The sequence below is a fragment of the Octopus sinensis genome, linkage group LG20 (genome assembly GCF_006345805.1).
Source record: "Octopus sinensis linkage group LG20, ASM634580v1, whole genome shotgun sequence".
Classification (NCBI taxonomy): Eukaryota; Metazoa; Mollusca; class Cephalopoda; order Octopoda; family Octopodidae; genus Octopus; species Octopus sinensis.
In genome coordinates, this window is record NC_043016.1 from 15,930,468 (window position 1) to 15,946,245 (window position 15,778).

At 35.0% G+C, this 15,778-nt stretch overlaps 1 long non-coding RNA gene across 1 annotated transcript; it reads right to left on the bottom strand.

Moving 5' to 3' along the window:
* Positions 1–5,615: 5,615 nt before the first annotated feature.
* Positions 5,616–11,883, bottom strand: LOC118767304. Its single transcript, XR_005003211.1, has 2 exons — positions 7,994–11,883; positions 5,616–7,944 (listed from the first exon to the last, which is right to left on the bottom strand). It is a non-coding gene; the product is annotated as an uncharacterized LOC118767304 (long non-coding RNA).
* Positions 11,884–15,778: the final 3,895 nt, after the last annotated feature.

The following is a 15,778-nucleotide window of genomic DNA, read 5'->3' on the forward strand; positions in this document are numbered from 1 at the left end:
GATAGCTTCCTCTCGGCCCATTGCTGGGTGAGAGTGGCCACCCTACTTGTTATCTCGTCCCAGTTCTACTCCATTTGGAGGTCTGGACCGAACCAGACCTCAAGCGATTTAACCGGTCCGTCGGTCTAGTGTCCCACAATGGAGACGCTTGTGGACGGCATTGGCTTCCTTCTCCAAGTGCCGAGTCGCAAGCACGCTGACTTTCTCGGGTTAATTTTTGCTCCCGTTACCGCTTCGTATACGTCGCTAATATAATCGTGTTTGCGAGATGGGATATGGAAGAAAGGCAGTGAAAAATACACTTAAAATGAGAAAAGACGGGAAGGAGATTTCTCGCAGCCTTGTGGATAATCACGAACTTCAAAAACAAAAAACTATCGAATATTGCCATTCCTATAATGTTTTTTCAGCAGGGATAAACTGGAAAGAAAGCTCAATTTACCATATGTTCACCAGAAATAATGGTCAGCCACTTTTAAGAAGTAAACAAAAGTTTTCACAGAAAAAACATTGTTATATGATACGAACGCAAGAGTGACAGCATTAGAGTAGTTTTATTTAAGTGGAAACTGTAAAGAAAACACTTGCAGACCAGACATCCGGCGAACATATAAAAAAGAAGAGTACCCTTTTCTCGATTGCATTTTCCAAACGGAATGACGTTTCTAAGAAAGCTAATGAAACCTTCCGTTGCTATGATGCAAAAGGAAGTAAGAGTCGTTTCCCTTGACATGGGAAAATCGTTGACAAAAGGGGTGGGACACAGAACATTGCGTCCCTTTATTACTGGTGTTCGAGTTATTTTCCTTTAGACATCTGTGGTTTTCCCCATCACATCACAAGAGGAATTTATAAATAACAATTACTCCCTCGAAAGGAGCAAAACATCTTTCCTTCAGTTTGGAACGATAAATCTTGCAGTCGAATGAATGATAAGAAAAAAGAAAGGGAATTACGATGTGTGCTCGCTGTAAACAAATTACTGGATGCAATAAGTTAAGCAGCAATAAACTTGTTTATTTATATACAAGTTTATAACTCGCTCCAATATGCTTGAAGCATATTCGAACCTGCGAGAATGCCACTCACTGTGTTTTGTCATGGAGATAATGGTTGCACTGTGAGTTGATCTACATGTATTTACACCATTTGGCTACAACAAGAAATTTTCTTCATGAAAAACACAGCGAATGGCTTTCATATGGTTTCAATTATATCTCAAATATATTTGAACTGGTATTAACCATGTAAAAAATGGAATGTTGCCTTTAGTTTAACTTTTCTCCTCCTCTAAGTAGCAATTAAGGATGGAGTTAGTTATTTGTCTGTAGCAGATGCAATAAATACTAAGAGATCTTCCTCTTTATGTAGGGAACAGATCTTGGAAGGGAGGACATGAGAAAATAAGAAGCAAGGAGGTGAAAGGCGGTAAACAGACATAATAATCGAAAGAAATAATCATGTGCACAAGAGATGGAAAGGAAATTAGAGTCAGGGAGAACAACAGAATACAAGAGTAGAAGAGAGAAATGAAAAGAATACGTCTGTATGAAGACTTCTCCTTGCAGTCTCTTGGACAAGATAGTTTACACACACACACACACACACACACTTATAAACCTTACACATACACAGTCTCCCTTTTGTCCGTTACCATGACAATAAAACTAGGATTCTAACTGGACAGACAGACCTGAAGCAGACGTTTAGGGAGGAGAGCATGTCACTGATGAGGTTGTGAAAGGCAACAAAAGGACTTTGACAAACAACTGATCAACTGTCTAACAGAATAATGAAACAAGTAATCAATTAATTAATTGGTTAAATAACTAACCAATTGACTAATAATTAAGAAATGAAATTGAACCAGTGCATGTGTTTATTAATTTTGTTACATCACATGAGTTCACACCAATAATTTTGCAAACGAAATACAAAAATGATATATATATTAAAAATCCCCACTCATCATGATCATTGTCATCCTATGTCAGCTTCCTAGGCTGGCATGAGTTGGACAGGTAACCATGGTCGCAGTCATTTATTCTTGGGGGCCATTACTCCCATAGGTTGTTCTTGTGAATGTCATTTGGCTTGGTTTTGATGGTTGGATGCCCCTCTTTTTAGAAACCAGTTTACAGAGTGAATTGAATGCATTTTCTTTAGGGCACCAACACTTGACGGGGTCGAATAGTTTGTTATGGGCAATGCAGCATTAAAGAGATCTCGCAAAGAGATTTACCTGCTCATTTGTCACTCAGATTTTTCTGACATCAGTACTAGGGAGGTAACCTCATTCACCATTCACCTGTTGAGGGAATGTGGCAGGTTTTGTTGTAGCAGAGGAAGTAGGGTGCTTTGTACATGGTAGATGTGTAGATTGCAGAGGGGAACAGGACAGTGAGTGATGGGAGCAGAAAAATTATAAATGAGTGTGTGAGATGTATGTGTAAGGAGAGTGTAATTAGAGAAAGTACTCAATAAGCTAGGGTGTGTATATTTGCTCAAGTGGCTGAGAGGAATAGGGGAAGAGAGAGAGAGAGAGAGAGAGAAAAAACCATCAGACAATAGCAGAGGCGGATAAAGGTAAAGGTAAAGGTGATGAGACTGAGAAAGAGTTGGTGCTGTGCACCATGCATCCACGACCATGTCCACCAATAATAAATGCAGAATTGGTGAGAGTGGGAGTGCCATACCTGTAGAGGTGGGAGCATAGTGTTGTTGACTTCATGCCAAAGTCTTTCTGTTGGTGTGGTCTTGGATGCTTGTGTGTGTGTGGAAGTAGCAGCACTATTCCTGAAGCTTATATCTACACTTATATCACACCCACCCTTACATTATCAATGTACAGCTTTAGTGTTCATGAACGACAAGGCACAGAGGTATGCTAAGAGAAAAACTAAGTATATGAGAAATCATGTGTTGTGTACGAGAGACAGCTGCACTGGCATGGATGATGACAATTTGGGTGAAACCATGGCAAGAGATTCATGTGGAAGGGGCCAGAATGGAAGAGAAAAACTGAGGAAAGCACAAGAAGTGGTGAAGGTAAATCTCTAGAAGTTGACCCTCACAAAAGAAATGAGAAATGAATACCATATGTGGTGGGGGATGTGGGTGGGTGGAAGATGGTTTAGAGTGGATCCATCTGATCCATGAGAGCATGGAAAAAGGCAACATAAAAATCATGACGGCAACGATATGGATCAGTGGCTCTCAACTGGGGGCCGTATATGATTTTGTTAAAATTTATATATAATAAATTGATTTTTCTGGCAACGGCCATGGTCAGATTGGTGTATTTTATGTGCCGGTGGCACATAAAATACACCAATCTGACCGTGGCCGTTGCCAGCCCCGCCTGGCACCTGTGCAGGTGGCACGTAAAAAGCACCCACTACACTCACGGAGTGGTTGGCGTTAGGAAGGGCATCCAGCTGTAGAAACATTGCCAGATTAGACTGGAGCCTGGTGCAGCCTTCTGGCTTCCCAGAACCCCGGTCGAACCGTCCAACCCATGCTAGCATGGAGAACGGACGTTAAACGACGATGAATGCAGGAAATATTTTGCCAATTTTTTTATACAATTCCCAATAATATTTAATTATGAATATATATTAGGATTTTAAAAATATTGAATAGTTATGAGGATCCATTTGAGTAAAACAGGAATCTAAGAGGTCCATAGGGGAAGAAAATGGTTAAGAATCACTGATGTGGACAATCATATCTCATACATAAATGTCTTCTAATCTTCATACTGTACAACAGCCATACCAACTATGCTTACTATAGGAGCATGACCTTTAAGGTCACAGGTCAGTCTTGCCCTCCTCTAACAAATTTACATCTTTAAACACACATTAATGGCCTCAACAGAAACAGGAGATTAAATAAAAACAAAAACACAATTAATATTTACAAAGTTTTATTGGTATAAAAAGTTTTTCCAAAAAACGAAACCAAAAAAAAAAAAAAAATTAAAGTGTTGTTCTTTGAAAATGATGTGTAAATAAAGAGATGGTACCAAGAAGAAAATACCTTTGAAATGGTTTTACCTCAATCTCAATCAGGTTCCTTATTTTGAACTCCAAGAAGTTTTTAAAAATTTTTTATTTCAATGCAAAATGTGTGTGTATAAAATACACGTGTGTGTGTTATATATAATGTATACATATTATACACACACTCAATTTCAATACATTTTTTTTAAATACTGAGAGAAGTTAGAAAAGAAACTATTTGTGACTAATTTCAAGAAAGTCATCCTGAGGACTAAATTGAATGAGTCATAAAATAATACTGTTTTGGAACCAGTTCAAAATTTGGTTCCCTAATACACAAACTATGAACCAATTTCAATATTAACCCCTTCCTCATCCCCACCCACCAACTTTAAGCATACGTTCATATACACTAACATACAGTATTACACACGATTGAGTGTGTACACATATTAACACTTCCCTCTGAAGAAAAACCGTTTCACAGCAAAACTCTTCTAGCAGCAGCAACCGATTGGAGAGGCAGCTGTTCCACCAAATCAAAGTTAATACATTGCATTATCAATGTAGTGTTGCCTCATGGACCGAAACAGGCTCCGGTTATCTAACTGTAACAATCACTCTACTACCATCCATCTCGTCATTAACTTAGATTGGCAAACATTTATAAAAATTCCATTCTAGATTATTGGAGAATTCTTTTTTAATAGAAAAATTCCAATTTTCTTTTCTTGAATTTACTACATAAAAAAATGAAATGTGTCATGGTATCTCGATAGATCCCTAAGCCATGAAATTATACCTAGAATTATTTGACTACCAGACAAAATGTCTTGTTATTCATTTTGAGTCTTTACATACTGGGTTCAAATCACACCAAGGCCAATAAAGAATGAGTCAAGTGCTGGGATCTATTTAACTAACTTTCTGGATTTATAATCTATAAAAGAAATTATTTAACTAGATTGTTACCTGTAAAGACAACAGGTACCATAGAAAGTATATCTTTGCTACCATGGATCAATATCAAGAAATAAGGCAAACATACAATAATTCTAATTTAACGTTTATCAAATTTCTGAGACCTTAAAAAGAAATGATGAAATAATGAATACTAATTATCAAAATAAAAAATAAAAATCTCGTTTGACTCCACCCATGACCAATCTGTTTATTAGTCCCTCTCCACCTCCTACAACCAACCCAAGTATATGTACTCATCCTGCACCTCTCGTGTTAACTATCTCCACCCCTTCTCTAAATGATTTAAAGTGACTGGAGATTTAAAACCAACCTTTATATCAGCTCTCATGGCTATTATTATTATTATTATTATTATTATTAACAATGCAGCAGCAAGCTGGCAGAACCATCAAGCAAAATGCTTTCTGGCATTTTGTCTGGTTTTTTCAATCTGAGTTTAAATTCCACCGGGGTCAACTTTGCTTTTCATTCTTTCAGGGTCGATAAAATAAGTACCAGTTGAGTACTGGGGTTGATCTAATTGAGTTACCCCCCCCCCCACAAAATTGCTGGACTTGTGCCTATAGTAGAAAGGATTATTAATATTAAATTTAGGGAAACTGAATCATTTTTATGGGTTTTTAAAAAAAAAATCTCCAATTGAATTATGCAATATTCCAAATTATATTTTGAAATATAGGTGGAAGAAGCAGACGTAGATCTGCCATCGTCTTGATGGCACTGAAATCAGGTTTCAATCTTTGCTGGTGTCTATTTTATTTCACATTACATTCCCTCCTACCCTCTTTCCTTTCCCTGCAAATCTTTTGCTGCCGACATGTCTTTACCATTTACAGTAAACTCTTAAGCATATCCAGAAATAAATCTAATATATTAATACTGTTTAAAAATTCTTGTAAATACTGAGACTTTTTACTGTGAAAAGTATTATTGGGCAAACACGTGTATACACACGCAATATATGTGCTATACACACCCACATAATCAATAAAATATGTATAAGTAATCAATATGTAAATGTAATTATGTACTTCATTTGAGCATTTCATCCAATGAACTCATTGTATTTATATTCTTCATAAATTAAATAATAATGAAATGTATGAACAACCTGAATTTGAAAACTTAGAGAAAGGTATGAATTATATGAAGATTAAGTTAAAAATCAACTAAATATATTAAATATTGCACCCTTATCTTGCTAAGTTTATGAGATATAAAAAGAACACTGAAGTACCCTGGTATAACAACTTATATCATTATTTACCCACAGAAAAACCTTTTAGTGTATTCTACAATAGGTTGTCATGGAAATTTATATTGACCAATCCCACCAAAAATTACATTTAAATAAAATGGTTTGACAATTTTTGGCATGAAATTTTATGTGTGTGTGTATTGTAATTTTTCCATCACTTTTCCCAGGGTAGCACAGGGTAGATTAATGCACCATCACATTCACACTCCATTTCTATGACCTTTTCCTTGCTAACATGGTTTCAATTAACAATGTTCATTTACACTGTATTTTTTCCCCATGTTTATATATTTGGTGCCTTACATAAATGAATACTTAATATAATTGATACCTCCTGTACAAACTCAATATTTTCATGTTTTATTTTTTTTCACACACAACAAGAAATCAATTTCCTCATATCAGCTGACATCAACAACAAATATTACATGAGAAACAATTAACAACAAAAACATACAAGTAAACTGAAATGTAAAACAGGGGCACCAATCAATATAATTTTGGCACCAATCAATATAATTTTGGTACCAACCAAAATAATTTTTGATATTCTTATATTTCTCAGGACCAAAACTAGAATATTAATATTTCCCTAACATAAGACCAAATAAAACAAACAATGGTCTCAGATACAGGCTGCTACAATGTTAATTGTAGCCATAGATTTTAATCCTTTTGATACCAAACTCTCTGAGTTCTTTGATATGAACTTCCTGCTTTAAAATTATCTAAATTAAAACAATCAAAATTTCATCTTAATTTATGTTCCAAACATCAGCTTAATTAACGATAATATTATTTAACTAAATTCTTTATTATTTTCAAAATTAATTGAAACAGAGGCAGTAGATGTCAACAGAAATATGGTAGCAAAAGGTTTAGGAAAACAAAATTGGTGTTCTTTATTTAGAATTTTAATCCTTAATGACCAAGTCTTTATTTTACTTTTATTTTAAAAGTCCTTTTCTCTATTTATTTTAGTAAGTTTTAAAAATATATTTACAGGCTATAATTTAAAAATGAAATATCTATTTTCTAACTGTAAAAAAAAAAATTTTAACAGGAATCTGAACAAAATGGATTTTGGAATTTTCCAAATGTGCTGAAATCTGCTTTGAATACAAGTGTGTGTGTGTGTGTGTGACAGTAGTAAGTACATTGTGTTTGTAATGATGATGTTAAATGGTGACACAGAGTCTACAGTTTAAAAAGATTAAGATTTAAATCTTATTGATTTCCAATTAAACTGCTTACATGAATGATAAGCCATGAGAAAGAGATCAATACTTTTTGAGATGTCATACTGCTACAGAAAGATTCACTGGACAACAAAAACAACAAACACTGCAGACATAAATGGTAAATGGTAGGTGCCATTCCTCTTTAACACAGGTTGTGTAACATTTGGGACAGATCTTCAAAATTCTTGAAAAGGCCATGTTTGGAATGATGAATGATACAAGGTGGAAGAAAAAGAAAAGAAAAAGATTGGAAAAGAGACCAACTGGTTGTAATGTACAAGATCTGTGTATGGCAGCCAACAATGAAAGATATCAAGAAACCTAAAAGAGATTCACTGGAGACCTGAAGTTAAAAAGCCTAAAATCTCATTCCACATCAACAAATGAATACTATTATTACATTACATATCCTGTAGTCTGGTTGCCCACTAGAGGTCACCACTGGTAACCTTGTGACCTGATCAGTCTGGTTGCCCACTAGAGGTCACCACTGGTAACCTTGTGACCTGATCCTTCCACTCTGTCTCTCACAGATAGGCCTCCCCACTCACAGATGTTGTTTACCCTCCTCTTTCTCTGTCTGCCTTTGCACCTGCCACCTTCGACCATTCCCTGAAGGATTGTTTTGGCCATTCCTGATGAGCAGGTAACATGCCCAACCACTGGAGCTTGTTTTTCTTTACTGTGTTAAAAAGTTCCTTAAAGGGTCCCGTTGCCTGCCTTCTTCCTCTCACTTCTTCATTTGTGACACAGTCTCTGTATGAGTATAGGGGGTTCTGGTCAGAGATAGTACCTTTGTAGTCTGGCTGTTGCACCCTGCTACTAGAGCAGGAGTGCGGGGAGCACACTAATTCTTGACCATCTTCTAAATCTCTCATGTCTGGTTCTTCATGTCACAACCTGGGCAATGGTCTCAGCAGGCCGGCTAAACAATGTGAAGGGGTGGTATGAACATGGCACCACTGGGTGAAGGACCACCTTGGTTGCAAAATACTGGCCAAGACGGAAGAGTTACAAGTAAAACTTAATGGCTACTTGTTCTTGACCTGGGTGCACTGCCTGGTTGGAGGAAGTTGGCCTTGGTCAGGCATGGAGAGGGATGGGCTTTGTTGGGCTGTATTGCCCAAGCTACATTAAATGATGACAATCAGAGTTGAACCTGTACATGATCAGCTGTCACTTGGATCTCTAAGGGCCACACCTTCTGTTGCGCACCAGGCTGGAAGTGTCAAGTATGCAACTGACATACAAAACAAGATTTATGCCACAAAGAACATCTCCATTGGCACATGGAATGTAAGAACACTCCAAGCACCAAGTAAGGTTGAGGAACTGGGGCATGAAATGAACAATTACAGCTGGAACATTCTTGGACTGTGTGAGATGAAATGGAAGAACAGTGGGGAAACCTATACAGAAAAGGGCCACAAGTTTTATTTCAGTGGCAGAGAAGATATTCATGAGGAGGAAGTAAGTTTCCTAATTAATAAAGACTGTGTGAGTGCAGTGACAGGCTGCCGGCCAGTGTCCAGCAGACTCATCGCTATTCGTCCTGAGGGTGAGTCCCTTCAATTTAACTATCGTGTAAGTGTATGCTCCAACATCTGATTACAGCGATGAGGACATTGATGAGTTTTATGACCAGCTTCACGAAATAGTTGATCAAACACCCAAGCAAGATGTATTGATTGTACAAGGTATTTTGGAATGCCAAAGTAGGGTGAGATGTGTGTGCAAACTGGGAATGGTACATGCAGCAGCTTTTCTAACAAAGAGACAAATGAGAGAAGATTGAGATTGAGATTGAATTTGCCACAGCTAATGATCTAAAACTGACAAACACCTTCGGACCACACAAACTATCTCTGCAATGGATGTGACGTAGTGCTATGGCAAAGTTCAAAACCAGATAGACTATGCCACGGTGAAAAGGCACTTTTATTCCAACATAAACAGTGCCAGAACACAGAGCTTCTCTGGTGCAGACATAGGAATCGGTCATGACCTGGTCAGGGTGACTTTCCGTCAGCACCTGAAGAAAATGAAAAGAGAGGGCTATACAGGAGTTAAATTCAGTCTTGAAAAGCTAAAAGTTCCAGGAATTAGGGAAGAAATTGAAGCTAAATACAATTATAATACCACATAAAAGATCCAAAATGTTTAAAACAGAAACTAACATAATGAATAGACATGCATTCTCTTGTATTATTATTATTATTATTATTATTACTACTACTACTATTATTACTACTACAACTCTCTAAGTCGAGATATTGCCATTCAATCAAATAAAGGATTGATGGTTTACATCCTAATATACGTTAGCTCTCACTGGCTCAGTCCATCTTGATGTAGATAGAAACCACAAACACATGTATATTAAACTTAACTTCTGAAAAAGAGGTTTACTATTGAATAGCAAGAATTACTGCAACTAATGAGTGCTTCTTTATCAAAGAGTGCCAAACACAAATATTAGCATTGATTTAACTTGGAGTCTATAATAAGGTTAATGATTCATTGAGGGATTACATATATATTTATATTTATATATGATTAAGGTAAGTCAAGCAACTGGCTTTATCACAATCTGCATGACAAATATTGAATATTGATCATTTAATGATTGATTGAAATTCAATTAAGTGTTTTAAAAAAAAATGTGAAGTGAAGTTTTATTTTTTAAAAATATGTGAGTGAAAGGATCAATAAATTAATAAGGTAGTTGTGGCAACTCCCATAATGCAACAGGGGAAACTTGTGCCATGTTGAGCCCCCTACTACATGAACTGGGTTCTCAACCGACACAAAGTTAGTCTATTGCTGTTAATGCCTGTTACAAAAAGGCATGAATGCCACAACACATAGGATTATTTTTTTGTGCTTAAAGAAAAAAAAAATCCCCCCCACCCAATCAACCTCCAGTATTTGGGTATTTTATGATATTGATCATAACAATAACTGTACATGTATAAATATTAAGGGAAATGGAAATCAATTCTAGATTAAATACACACAGACACACACACGTTTGTTTATATATATATATATATATATATACCACTGCAATGGCAGTTGTAAGTGGAAGGGTTTTTCACTAGTTTCATTTAGCTCATGAGTGTTATAAGAAGCAATAGCTAGCTTGAAATTAGGTATAGTTGAATAAGAAATTTTTACTCTTTTTGTGAATATTTTGCCGTATTTATGAATTGGGGTAAGTTGTTACAAGTTAGACAGAAGAGTCAGTAAACTTGAGGGGATGGACTTAGTTGATACAACTGACCTGAGTATTTTTTTCTTTTGACCCCCGAAAGGATGAAAGAGCTGGTAAAAATATCGCAGGACAGTCTTTTTTTGACACTTATAATTCTGCCATCTCACCAATCTTAAAAATTGTCTCTAATTTATGCCCAAGACCAGCAGTTTTGAAGGGAAGGAGTGCTCAAGCAAATCCAGTACTTGACTGGTGTTTATCTTATCAAAGGATTAAAGGCAAAGTTAACCTTAGCAAGGAAAAAAAAATGAGCCCTATAATTTTGTCAAAGACTTAGTCTTTGATTTAAAGTACATTCCATAAAAGTGAAGTGTCACCGGAATCAACCAGAGAGAGAGAGGAAAGAAAAAGATGCAAAACAAAAAGGAATGGCTAAACTAGGAACTGCAACCACATTACAAAAATATGTTGCAGCTTTAAGGAATTAGAATAATAATAATAATAATAATAATAATCATCAGGAAAGTGTTAGATGATTGAACAGACGTGGTAGCATGGACCTGTAGGCTGCAGGTAGCAAGCCCACTATGCATGCAATAATAATAATAATAATCCTTCCTACTGGAAGCACAATGCCTCAGATTTGGAGAATAGATTAAATTGATTACATCAAACCCAGTGCATAACTGGTACTTATTTAACCAATCCCAAAAGGATGAAAGGAAAAATCAACCACAGCAGAATTTGAATGATAATAATAAATGGTTCTGTTGATAAGAAATCAGAAAATGAGTTTATTAGAAAGTATAGGAGTTATTAGGGGCAGTGGTTTGTATTTTAGTGAATGGATTTTGTGTGTGTGGGGGAGAGTGATTTGGTGTAAAAGAATGAGATATAATATTTATCACTGCAGATATTTTGTTAAATTTCAGACAGCAGCACAAGGAAATTTACATTTGTATTAGTTTAACCTGGTTTGCTGTTCAATCTGATCGATAACTGCTGGGGATCTTAAAGGAGAAAAGCTTGCTTGTAATGACAGAATAGGGTCTTTGTCATGGTGAGGAGAGACAGAAATTTTCTTTTGCTTTAAAAGCTTCAGAGCTTTTGCTTAACCCTTTCGTTACTATATTTCTGACCAAAATACACCCCTTATGTGTTTCAATTAATTTCTAACGTAATCATAAATTTAGTCTGGTTTCATTAAACAACTATAACTTTTTTATTTATCAATATATTAACGTGAATTTTGGAAGATAATTTAATGAAATGTTCTCAACCAATTCTACACTATAATTTTTGTCACAAAGTGACTCTAATTGCAGGTAGATACAGGTAAATTCAACAATATATAAAATTATTAAAATTTTGTTCAAACATCACTATAGAAAACTAATATTCAGTTGGGTATACAACAAAATTTTACGATAGAATTTGTTATTCTGGGTAACTTTCTGATACCTATAATAATATTTATGGCAAAATAGTCTTAATTTCATTTAAGGTTGTGGGAAACCATTAACTATCCTTTCTTTCGCTTTGTTTATGTTTAGCGTAACGGTTCGTTTCCGCCGTAATGATTTCAAATAGGCTCATTTGAAAAAGTAAAAAGAAATAGTCTAAGGCTTTACTCTTCTGGGAAAGTCTGTGGCTTGGTCCAGTTTCTTCAGAAAAATCACCGAAAGAAACAGTTTTTAAATTTTCACTCCATTCAGGTGCCAATTCATTTTCTTTATCGCTGCCAGAGCTCTCAGATTCACTGTTTTCACTTTCGGAAAATGAAACATCAGATTCATTATCAAATACCACGTGCTTTTTTTTTTCAGTCATAGAGTTAGATTTATCAAGGTCTTCAGTAGAAAATCCTTCGAATTCTGACTCGCTGCTTGATATAATGAAATTCGTATCCATTTTTTGTCAGAATTACAAATTTTGAAAACACAATAGGAACAAATTTCGGAAAAAAATCTCCCAAAATTCACGGAATTAAAATTACACTTTGATCGTTGTACAAAACTGTAGATGAACTGTTTACGAAGTATAATCACTTGTTTTCGCGAATGTACTAAAGAGATTTGTTCTGATATTCTCATTTAAATATGAATAGGTAAATACGGGCGGGTTTGGGCGGCTTGGTCACATTAACCAAAATTTTTTTCGGGCGGCTTTGGGCGGTTTTGTAACGAAAGGGTTAAAACTTGAAATATTCAACTAAAATGAGACAAATACAGGCATAGCTGTGCAGTTGAGAAGTTCAATTTGCAATGCTGTGGTTCTAGATTTGATCTCAGTGCAAGGTTGCCATGGACAAGTGTCTTCTAAGACAGATACAGCAGATAATCCAATGCTGCCCGAGTGAAAATTTTGTAGACGGAAACTATGTAGAAGCCTGCCATAGGTGTGTGTGTGTGTGCATGTGTTTATGTTAAGGCTGATTTAGAAAGTAGTATTATATCATCTCAATGAGGTGAGAACCGTTATTAATTAAAGAGGAACAGCAATGATGAAATGGTGTGAACAATGATCAGGAAGGTAAAAAAAGGGACAATATAAAATCCTGTAAAAAGACATTTCAAGACCAGCACTCTACCATTTCTGCCAGCCTACTAAGCCTTTATATATATATATATAATATATATATATATATATATATATATATATGTATATATATATATATATATATGCATTACTATCATTTAAAAGTAAGTGAATAGTTAATCTGATTGAATACAAACAAAATTGGTGGTCAGTTGTCACAGACAAGTTAGAGAAAAAGAAGAAAAAAAAAGAAGAAAAAAAAAGAAGAAAAGCAAGTATTTCGGGAGATAAGGTAGAATTACTTGTGTGACAACAACAATAATTTTTGTTTTGTGGTTTGAAACCTTAACATGGAACTGGTCACAACCAATTTGAGCAATGTTTTGCAATTTGTGGAATTCTACCACATTCACATAAATCTGAAAATAATTCTGTTGGCATCAGTTTCGGTTTACCAAATTAAATACTCTTTCATAATGAGTACAATTGTAACAACAACTGCCGTATTATTTATATATACTCACACACACACACACATTCTTACTTGCTTCAGCCATGCTGGAGCACTGCCTTGAAGGGTTTAATTGAACAAATTGATCCTAAAACTTAATTTTTTCTATAGGAGTTAATGGGTGCAAACCCCTTCTACTGCTAAGTTAGTGGGGTGTAAACAAACACAAAGACCCATGCATGCACACACATTCAGAATACTAAAACATGTTGGCTAAACCAATTCTACACAATTGTTACACTGTGTGTGTGTGTGTATACACCCATACATCCACACAGGGTGTGTGTAGCTAAAAACATAGACGCTCAATATTATAACTCATCTTTTACTTTTAGCCGTACGGTCTACATTAGCTCTAACCATTCAGCGCACTTTATTTCAGTAAACATTGGTTTTATTACACAGGTTTGTGAGGTGTAGACGTGGAGGTCTTCAAAGAGTACCTGGACAAATTTTTATCTGAAATACCAGATGAACCAATATTGTGGAAAGAGGTACAAAGAAGACTGGCTCTGTCCAGCTCGCTGCTTCACACACACACACACACACACAAAAACTACAGAAGGGAAACCCAAACACACTGAAAGGCGGTGCTCCAGCATGGTCCCAGCCTTTCGCTGAAACCAGTAAAAGATAAAAGGTTTGAAACAAACAGAAATTAAAACTGCAATATATATACACACACACACTATATAATATATATGTTATAAATACATATAATGTATGAAATATTAAACATTTCTTTTTAAATATAATATTTTTCCAGTTAAAATTGCAATTTTGTCCTTTCCTCTCCTTCCATGAGATTTTGGTAAACGGTCAAAAGTCATCTTGTATCATGATGTATTTATTATAGCACAATTTTTCTCTACTTATATTGTTGTTGTTGGTTGGTGGCTAACACGAGACTGTCAGTGTGACACAGCCACAATAAAAGTATTCTTAGATTATAACAGGATGCTCAGGTAAATGAAATAATTCTCTCTTTTTTCATAAAAGAGAAAAGAAAATGTTTTTACAACAGGAAAAGAAAAAGAAAAACAAAAAAAATTAACAGTTTTAAAGAAAAATCATGAACACACTTTCACAAAATATTGCAAAAATGTTACAAATCCGATAAAAAAAAAGGTAAATTGAGAAAATTGGAGGAATAAAAAAAATGCTTCAAAGAATAAGCAAAAAAAAAAAGCTTGATTTTTGTGTCTCTTTACAAATTGTGATGGCGTGGGGGGGGGGGGGCTAGTGTGAGAAGAAACCAACCAACATGAGTGAAATTGGGACAAAAGAGGCTATCAACCATTTCTAGTGTATGTGTGTGTGTGTATATATATCTTTTTAATTGAGGAGTGGAGGTCACCAATTCAAATTAGATTTTAAGCTGAAATATTTATGAAATGAAATAATTTTTGATGAAAGAAAAAAATAACCCCAAGCTAGTGTCTACCGCATGATTTACTAGTACCTACTGCATAATTACAGACATAAAGCTGTAAATGGATATTAGTCAATCCATGTTAATTTTCTAAAATGATACAAAATAGTTTTTAAAATTTTATATATAACTAATAATGCATATTTTGACTAAAAGCTACCACTTTTACTAATAGGATACTATATGCATATAAAACAAAGCTGAAACTAAAGAAAATGTATAATTTACATTAATAATTATTTTTAGCTCTAACTCAGAAACTATGTGTGATTATCTCATTGCTTTTCTATTTCTTTCTTTCTTATCTTCCTATGATTAACTATTGTGTTAATATTCTATACTGATGATGTACAAGGTATAGAAACAGGCTGTCCATAGCTATAGGGCAACTACAAAATAATAAATGTATAAATAATACAATATGAATGATTTACTTATAATGATGATTTTGAAGGAAAAACAAACATTTTTCACAAGATATCCTTCTTTACATGAAACAATAAACTATATATACAGGCCTGTTTCTATATCAAAGTGGAACATACATCTAATAAACGGGAGAAGTGGAACTCAATACATAAAGAAGAATATATATA